This window comes from Orcinus orca, chromosome 6, assembly GCF_937001465.1.
Source record: "Orcinus orca chromosome 6, mOrcOrc1.1, whole genome shotgun sequence".
In the NCBI taxonomy this organism is placed as follows: domain Eukaryota; kingdom Metazoa; phylum Chordata; class Mammalia; order Artiodactyla; family Delphinidae; genus Orcinus; species Orcinus orca.
In genome coordinates, this window is record NC_064564.1 from 100,597,534 (window position 1) to 100,606,799 (window position 9,266).

The following is a 9,266-nucleotide window of genomic DNA, read 5'->3' on the forward strand; positions in this document are numbered from 1 at the left end:
GTCCCCAGGAAGAAAGTAACCCTCCACCTCCGGAGTCCTTTAGCCACCACTTTTGACAGGAGAGCGTTCTTGAATCCGAAGCCCAAAAGGCGCTTTGTCTAAGGACCCGACTCCATGCGAGACACCTTCAGGATGTTAAGGCAGCACTGGAGGGGGCTGCGAGGGGCTGGCCAGGGTCCAGGACCTCCTCCTGGCTGGGAACACTGCTTCCTCTGATCACTTTTCTTGGAGCAAAACTGCCGATTTATTTTCTTGGGGAAATAAAAATAAATGCTGGCTTTTGTAATCCCATCCCCAATCCCATCTGGAAAAATCGGTCTCATGGAGCTTGGCTGCCCGAACTCTGAGGGCTGTGTCTGGCAGAACCTGGAGTCACGATGGCCGCTTGAACATCGGAACAGGCACAGCTGACATTTCCTTTCCTGTTACAAGTTTCCTTGGAATGTTAGCAGCCCCGGGAGGCAGTCCGTGGGTAGGCGGAATCTGGTGGAAAGGAGCCCTGGACAGGCCAGAGGCCAGCTCAGCTTCTGACTTGCTGTGTGACTTCAAATCTTAGTTCTTTTCCTCTCTGGGCCTTGACTTCCCCATCTGTGAAGTGGGACGAGGAGTGTTTCTCAACGTGTGATCCATGGACCACATGTATCAGAATCAGGGAATGTGTTTAAGATTCCTCCCCCAGATGTCCTAAAGTTTTATGAGCTTCCAATTGATTTCAATGTGCTTACTTTTGGGGATCCACTTCGGGACCCACTGCCCCAAAGACCCAAGGGATTTTCCCTCCAAGTCTTAAATTTGAACACACGACAGTTTTGCACGGTCTCCTTTTCCCCCTTATAACCACGTACGAGGGTCTCGCCTGAGGCAAGAGGGTAAAATTATGTAGTGGTTCGGCACTGGACATCGCTCCTGAAAATCATCTGCTTTCAAGCTCTTGGCAAGGTCCCTGAGGTCCTCCATCCAACTGAAGTCACTGTTAAGGCACTTTATTCCTACAATGATGAAACTCTAGCTGCTAGTTATAGAGTTTGGTTTCAAAATTGTTCCATTTATTATTTTCATTGGATTGGCTTGCAAACCCTTATATAGTCATACATCAATTATAACTGCATTATTCCATAAGAATGCATTTTCCAGACATGGTTTATTCCTTCTGTGAAAAACTAAAAAAAAATTTGTTTTCTTCCTTTTTATATTAAATGGAAGTCTTTCATAACGTGTTACCTATTTATACCATCTTAAATGGAGGTCAGGGAACATAAATTTGGTTTTTTTTTTGCTTTTAAAATTTCATTTATTTAGTATCAAGGGACATATGTCCACATTAACAATTTCTGACCGTACAATGAAAGTACTAATGTTAGCTAGTGTTGACCATTGTTCCAGGAGCTTTACATTCACCACAATGTAAAGCTTCACAATAATCCTCCAAAGAAGGTAGTGTTGGTATTGTTCTCATTTTGCAGATGAGGAAACAGAGGCTCAGACTAAAAAAACATGGGCAAGGTCAAACAACTAGGATGGGGGGAAGTCAGGATTTGAACCTGGGTAATCCAGCTCCAGTGTGTTAACCATTGAGGGAACATAATTTTACTCTTTCTTGATGCCCAAGGGCTGTCACTGTGAGCCTCAACTATTGTATGCATGATGCTTGTATAGACTCCTAAATTGTGCAATTGCTTGACCGGGCCACAAAAAGTCACCCAAGATGCTAAATCTCTGTGTTTGTTTTTAAAAGTTTTGTTTTGCTTTTATGTTTATGTTTTAAAACATTTCTTCTTCACAGCATGGTCATGATGATGCCCTCTAGTGGAAAACCAATAACCCATGTGTGTTAAAATTGTTTGTATTGTTAGAGTTGATAAGCAACAAGTGAGAAGATTCTCAGGTGAGTTAAGAGCATGAACTTTTCACTTTTATTTTGGCAGCTGGGAGATGGGGGTAGCTTTTTCTTTGTAATTTAAAGCCTAGTTCCAGATGCCTCTGATAGTTTTCTGGATAAATGAGGAGTTCGTGTAGATAAATAACGAATTGACATTCCAGGTGTATTTGTTTTGCTTCTGAATTAGAGATGCTTTGATTTCTTCCTTATCCACACCCTGTTCTTGGAGCAGCTGCTCCACCCCTAGCCTATGACACATGACCCAGCTCACTGGCCCACTTGATCTCGCTTGGGCCACTCAGATTCTCTGGCCAGGAGATTGGCAACTAGGATTCAACACTGGAAAAATTCACGTGTGGGGAGCTGTGCTTGTAGGCCATGGGACTCAGGGACTGAGACCATGATGGGGAGCTGCTCACTTGGGTCATGGGCAAGTCCAGAGTGAGCCCAGAAGCTAGGCTGTGGAAATCCCCTGAGCAGAGACGCAGGGTGTGAGATATCTGTGTGTGTGTGTGTGTGTGTGGTAGTGGTGGTGAAGCACACAAGGCCCTGAAAGGGGGGCTTGCTCCGGTCATGTCACAGAAAACCAGGGCCCTGACAGAGCCCCGGCCTCTCTCTGCATCTGGGAGACTGAGACCTTGGGAGAGGCAGAGACTGACCCAAGGTCACCTAGAGGGGATGTGGCTAAGGTGGACTTGAACTCTGCAATGCTTGTTCTGCTTTCGTATCTGGGCAACTTGTTCAGAGGATGGACAGACCATGTCTCCCCTGTCTCTTCTGCCACATTCTCTTCTGCTGGGAATCTGAGGACGAGGCAGATGTCAGCATGGCATGATTTGCTCCAAGTGTCTCCCCAACAGCTGGTTACAGTATCTACAATCCCACCATCTTCCGTTTCCAGAAGTAGCCCTGGGCAAGTGCACACCATGCATCTTGTTCACAGGAGAGATTACTTAATGATTTGAAAAGCCCAGGGTAAGGAAACTCACACTTATTGAAACCTCAGGCAACTTATACCCAGCCCACAGCCTTAGGAAGGTAGCCCAATCGCTCCCATTTTACAGGGGAGGAAGCTGAGGCTCAGAGACGTGAGGTGACTTGCCCAGGGTCACACAGCAAGTCAGGAGCAGGACTCAAATCTGCTTCCAGAGCCCAGGCTCCCTGCTCGAAAGAGCACAGGTACTGAGTTCTGGAGCCAAGGATAGGCTGAGGTGTCAGGCAGGTTATGAGGTGAACTCGTCTCACAGAATTATTCAGTAGGAATTGTCGGGGCCTCGGAATTAGAGCCATCTGACTCCATAACTTTGGCCTCCTTTCTGGGCCTCAATTCCCTCACCTCCAAAGGAGGGTAAGACTGGATGTTCCCTGTGATCCCAGAGAACTCTGTGGGCTAAGAGTGGGACTAGGCTCTGGAGCCTGAATCGGAGAGACCTAGAGGCAGTAGCTGACAGAGTGCCCATGGTCCAGATTCCAAGGGACTGGACAGTAAGAGCATGGATGCTGGAGCTCAACAGCCTGGCTTCAAATCCCCCTGCTCCACCCATTACTACCATGTGGACTCAAGGAGGTTAAATTAATGGCTCCAGCCTCAGTTTCCTCATCTATAAAATGGGGATAATAATAGTATCTACCCCATGGTAAGGATTAACTAGGTTAATACACGTTCAGTCAGAGCAGCACTTGGCACTAGGAAGTTTTCGAGGTGTGTTAATTCTTGCTTCCACGCCACACACCCACACTCTTGCGGGTTAGAAGGTTTAAACTTCCAGTCCTGCTGAACGTCGACCTCCTCCCAGATGTGGTGGCAGCCCTGGGATGCAGCAGCTGGTCCCCGTGGGCCTGTTTCCTGGTCAGAGTGAGTCCATGATCACTCAGATGTGACACATGGCCTGGCCACCCCCACTGGGACCGCAGGCAGCCAGTCCTGGGCTAAAAATAGTGTTTTTATGAATGGAGCCAGGCAGGGCTGTCCTGGGACCCACAATTAGCCCTTGTGTTAAAACCCAGTCTCTGACTCTCTGGCCCTGACCCTCAGCCCTGCCTCTTCTGTGCTGCTGCTTGGGGGAGATTACTCAGGGTTAGGGGGAGTCTGTGTGGTCACGGAGGGGCCTCGGGGAGGGGAGGAGTGCAGTGGTGGGTCCTCTAACAGGTAAGGGGTCCAATTTCTCTGTAACTTTGAGATGTAGGAAGGAAAATCTCCCTTGATAGGGAGGAAATGGAAGTTTTCAGAGTTCACAGCCAGGGGGGAATACAGTCAAATTTGGGCTCCGGATTGGTGTCCCAGCCCCAAGTCTCTTCCCCTCCACCTGCTGCTGCCACGGCACGGCCCACTGGGGAGGGATCCTGACTGGGGTGAGGGCTGGCCTGAGCAGGCTTTCCTCTCTCCCTGAGGGAAGGTGTGGTCATCTCGTGAGGATCAGGGTCAGCCAGCAGGGTCCAGCTCAGTGAGCAGCAGAAGCAGAGCCGAAGCTGAGCTGTAGGCGACCCGGCGGAGCGTGAGGAGGGCCAGGCCCGGAGCGGGCAGGCGGAGCAGCAGGTCCCGGCCCGCGGGAAGCCGAGGCGGGCGTCCGTGTGGCGTGACCTGGGCGTGGCTGGCAGCGGGGAGCCTGTAAGAGGCAGGGTAGGAGCTCAGGGCCCCCAACGGGGATGAAGCCTGGTCATGCCACGGCCCTGCTAAAGGTCCTTGCAGGGCTCCGTACTGCTTGGTCATCTGTCCCCCACTAGACCGTGAGCTTTCTGAGGGCCCAGACCTTTAGAATAAGTGAGCAGTGCTCGCTTCGGCAGTACATATACATAAATATACTAAATATACATATACTAAAATCGGAACGATACAGAGACAATTAGCATGGCCCGTGCGCAAGGATGACACGCAAATTCGTGAAGCGTTCCATATTTTTTAAAGCAATTATACTCCAATAAAGATGTTTAAAAAAAAAAAAGAGTAAGTGAGCAGACGGGACTTTTGGCCTGGGACCCCAGACAACACTGACCTTTCCTAGAGAAGGACTGGGGGCCCTGAGGGGGATGGAGAAGGACGAAGGTCCGACTTAGTCTGCTCAGGGACTTCTTCGGCCCCTTGTCAAGGAGGACACTCAGAACTCAGAAAACACTGTCCCCTCCCCTGACCCTCAGGGATAGCCATGCCCAAAGAGGGGTGGCCACAGCCCCTGGCCGGAGAAAACTCAAGAGAGAAAGCTGGTGGCCGTGCTCTTTCCAAGTTCCTCAAGTTCGATTCCGCGTTGGCCCACAGCGGGTTTGGGGTGGGGAGGTGGCTTTTAGAATGTGGGGAGTAGAGACCTTTGGAACTTCGAGAACCTTGGAAACTTTCGAGCTTTCAGAACGTTTAGAAGTCTTAAAATCTTGGAAATTTTAGAACCGTTGGAATCTTAAAATCTGGAGCACTTTTAAGATCTCGGACTCTTGACATTCTGGAATGTAGAGGGATTGGAACTGGGGGGTTCTTCTTCTGTTTTCCTTTTTTGTTCTTTTTGGCCATGCCGCGCGGCTTGTGGGATCTTAGTTCACCGACCAGGGATCAAACCTGGGCCCTCAGGAGTGAAATCACGGAGTCCTAACCACTGGACCGCCAGGGTGTTCCCAAACTGGGACGTTCTGATCTTGGAGTGGAAAGTGCCTTTTTGGTGTAGGGATGGACACTCGCCCGCAGACCTGATCCCTCTCTTCCCACCTGTCCTCAGAGCCCAGTGTTTCAAATATCCTGGTCTTGTCCAGCTTTTCATTTAAGATTTTAAAAATAAAAATGTATTGATCATCTTAAATTTTTGATGTTGTGTTTCTTAAGCAAATGATGACAATACTTATTGCCTGATTGGGTTTTTAAGATTCCAGATTTTTTTTTTTTTTTTTAAGATGATTGTTGCCTCTCGTGTCACTAATTCACCAAACATTCACGCTGGAATGGGGCGTAGAAATCACCTACTTTTTCAGATGGGGAAACTGAGGCCCAGTGGGGGTGGGGGATTTGTTCAGGGTCCTCTGGTGACTCGGAGTCAGATCTGGGCTTCTTGGCTCCTGCATCCGAGCTGTACCCACCACCTCCCTTTGTGCCCACCCAGCTCCCCTGTTCTTGGAAGCTGCCCCATCCTCTCGGGCTGAGGATTTTCCATGCTTTCCCACAGCTTTCTCCCACGTCCAAGTTTCCTCTCTACAAGATGGGGCCAGGGATTCCTGAGCCAGGTTGAGGCCCACGTGCCTGGAACGTGAGATGCATGTAAAGAGCAGAGACCCTGCCAGGTCACTTCCAGCGATCAGGGTACACCAGGAAATGAGGGAAACAGCAACTCCACTGCAGCTCAGCCAGGGCTCTGGAGTCTGGAAAGCTCTTTGGAGAACTGGTTGTTTGGATCCGCGTCCTTCGTCTCCTGCAGTAGCCTGCGCTGGTGCCCGCCCATGGAGGCTTCTCAGCCCCTCTCTGCCTCTTCCTCCACCGACCACTGTCCCCTACTGCATCCTCTCCGTCTCAGTGTTTCTGTTTCTTTGTGGCCTCTGCCTCCTCATGGTTTCTCCTGCCTATGGCTCCCGTGAGCGCACACCCTCTGCAGCCCCAGAGTTCCTCTTTCCTTCGTGTATCTCGGCTTTGGCTGTCACTCCCAACTTCTCAGCTTACACTCAATGTCCCCCTACGAGAGGACTTGATTGGTTTGGAAGTCCCCACTAGGACAGGCCCTGATTCTTTGACACCAACTGGGTGTCCAGCAATTCAATTTCACACTAACTCGCCGAGTTAGTGCAGAACCCACGGGTTTAGGGCTCAGTCCCTCAAGACTCTCTCCACTTCAGATGCCAGTCACGAGTCCCAGGGACAACCTGGGATTGAGGCTGTGAATTCTGGGGTTCTCACAACCCCCTTCTCAGGTTCCATAATTTGATAGAACAACTCACAAAACTCGGGAACATGCTTTACTATTACCGGTTTATTATAAAGGCTACAACTCAGAAGCAGCCAACTGGAAGAGGATGAACTATGGTGGGGACGGGGAGGGGAGTGGGATTTCACAGAGCATCCGGCCCTCTTAGGGCACACCACCCTCCCAGCAAGTCCATTTATTCACCAACCAAGAAGCTCTCCAAACTCTGTTGTTTAGGAGGGTTTTATTCAAGTTTCATTATATAGGCATGATAGATTTAATCCTTGGCCATTGGTGATTGAATTCAATCTCCAGCCTCTCTCCCCTCCCAGGAGGTTGAAGTGGGGGTGAGGACAGCCAGCCCCATCCTGAACCTATCTAGGTCTCCCCATGGGTCATCTCATTAGCATACAAAAGACAACAAATTTCAAGGGATTTAGGACCTCTGGGCCAGGAAGCAGTGACTACGACCAAATATTAACTTTTTTATTATACCATACTGACCACTTCTCCGGCCACTTGCCAACTTCAAGATTGGCTGCTCTTGGGTCAAACACCCACTTTGGTCCAGGCAGCCCTGGCCAAGGTGGAAGGATGGCTCAGAGTAGTGTGTGGTGGCCCACGTGTAAGCTGCTCAGGCTGGGAATGGACATGGCAGGTGACAGAAGCGTCTGGGCAACTGGGGGTTACTCAGCCTGGCTGCACAAGACCAGGATATTTGAAACACTGGGCTCTGAGGACTGGTGGGAAGAGAGGGGTCAGGTCTGCGGGCGAGTGTCCATCCCTACACCAAAAAGGCACTTTCCACTCCAAGATCAGAACGCCCCAGTTTGGGAACACCCTGGCGGTCCAGTGGTTAGGACTCCGTGATTTCACTCCTGAGGGCCCAGGTTTGATCCCTGGTCGGTGAACTAAGATCCCACAAGCCGCGCGGCATGGCCAAAAAGAAAAAAAAAGGAAAACAGAAGAAGAACCCCCCAGTTCCAATCCCTCTACATTCCAGAATGTCAAGAGTCTGAGATCTTAAAAGTGCTCCAGATTTTAAGATTCCAACGGTTCTAAAATTTCCAAGATTTTAAGACTTCTAAACGTTCTGAAAGCTCGAAAGTTTCCAAGGTTCTCGAAGTTCCAAAGGTCTCTACTCCCCACATTCTAAAAGCCACCTCCCCACCCCAAACCCGCTGTGGGCCAACGCGGAATCGAACTTGAGGAACTTGGAAAGAGCACGGCCACCAGCTTTCTCTCTTGAGTTTTCTCCGGCCAGGGGCTGTGGCCACCCCTCTTTGGGCATGGCTATCCCTGAGGGTCAGGGGAGGGGACAGTGTTTTCTGAGTTCTGAGTGTCCTCCTTGACAAGGGGCCGAAGAAGTCCCTGAGCAGACTAAGTCGGACCTTCGTCCTTCTCCATCCCCCTCAGGGCCCCCAGTCCTTCTCTAGGAAAGGTCAGTGTTGTCTGGGGTCCCGGGCCAAAAGTCCCGTCTGCTCACTTATTCTTTTTTTTTTTTTTAAACATCTTTATTGGAGTATAATTGCTTTAAAAAATATGGAACGCTTCACGAATTTGCGCGTTATCCTTGCGCAGGGGCCATGCTAATCGTCTCTGTATCGTTCCGGTTTTAGTGTATGTGCTGCCGAAGCGAGCACTGCTCACTTATTCTAAAGGTCTGGGCCCTCAGAAAGCTCACGGTCTAGTGGGGGACAGATGACCAAGCAGTACGGAGCCCTGCAAGGACCTTTAGCAGGGCCGTGGCATGGCCAGGCTTCATCCCCGTTGGGGGCCCTGAGCTCCTACCCTGCCTCTTACAGGCTCCCCGCTGCCAGCCGCGCCCAGGTCACGCCACACAGACGCCCGCCTCGGCGTCCTGCGGGCCGGGACCTGCTGCTCCGCCTGCCCGCCCCGGGCCTGGCCCTCCTCACGCTCCGCCGGGTCGCCTGCAGCTCAGCTTCGGCTCTGCTTCTGCTGCTCACTGAGCTGGACCCTGCTGGCTGACCCTGATCCTCACGAGATGACCACACCTTCCCTCAGGGAGAGAGGAAAGCCTGCTCAGGCCAGCCTCACCCCAGTCAGGATCCCTCCCCAGTGGGCCGTGCCGTGGCAGGTGGAGGGGAGGAGACTTGGGGCTGGGACACCAATCCGGAGCCCAAACAGTTGTCTGCGTATTTAGCCATCCCACAGCTGGCTGTCAATCAGTCCAGTCCCTCCTCCTTCCACTTGGATCCCTTCCAACTCACCCCCTCTTCCCTCTTGCCTTGTGTCTACCCAGACACTCAGGTCTACAGTTAGTCGCTGAAATAGGCAAAGCCTTTTCCCATCTCAAGGGATTCACACATGCTGTTCCCTCTGCCTGGAGTGCCCTTCCCTGCCTCCATCCTGCCCCTGGCTAACTCCCCCTCCTGGGGCCTTGCCTGGCCTCCTGCTCTGAATGACAGGCTCCTCTCACATGTGTCCCCTGAACTTTTCCTTAATAATACTCATCAGTCTTTGTAGTGATAAACTGCTTTGCATGATTGTTTAGC

General features: G+C 51.0%; 2 non-coding genes across 2 annotated transcripts; one reads left to right on the forward strand and one right to left on the reverse strand.

Moving 5' to 3' along the window:
* The first annotated feature begins 4,676 nt into the window (after nucleotides 1-4,676).
* LOC117201111 (U6 spliceosomal RNA) lies at nucleotides 4,677-4,779 on the forward strand. The gene has a single exon (XR_004483069.1). It is a non-coding gene; the product is annotated as a U6 spliceosomal RNA (small nuclear RNA).
* A 3,507-nt stretch (nucleotides 4,780-8,286) lies between these two features.
* On the reverse strand, nucleotides 8,287-8,393 carry LOC117201126 (U6 spliceosomal RNA). The gene has a single exon (XR_004483082.1). It is a non-coding gene; the product is annotated as a U6 spliceosomal RNA (small nuclear RNA).
* Between the last annotated feature and the right edge of the window lie 873 nt (nucleotides 8,394-9,266).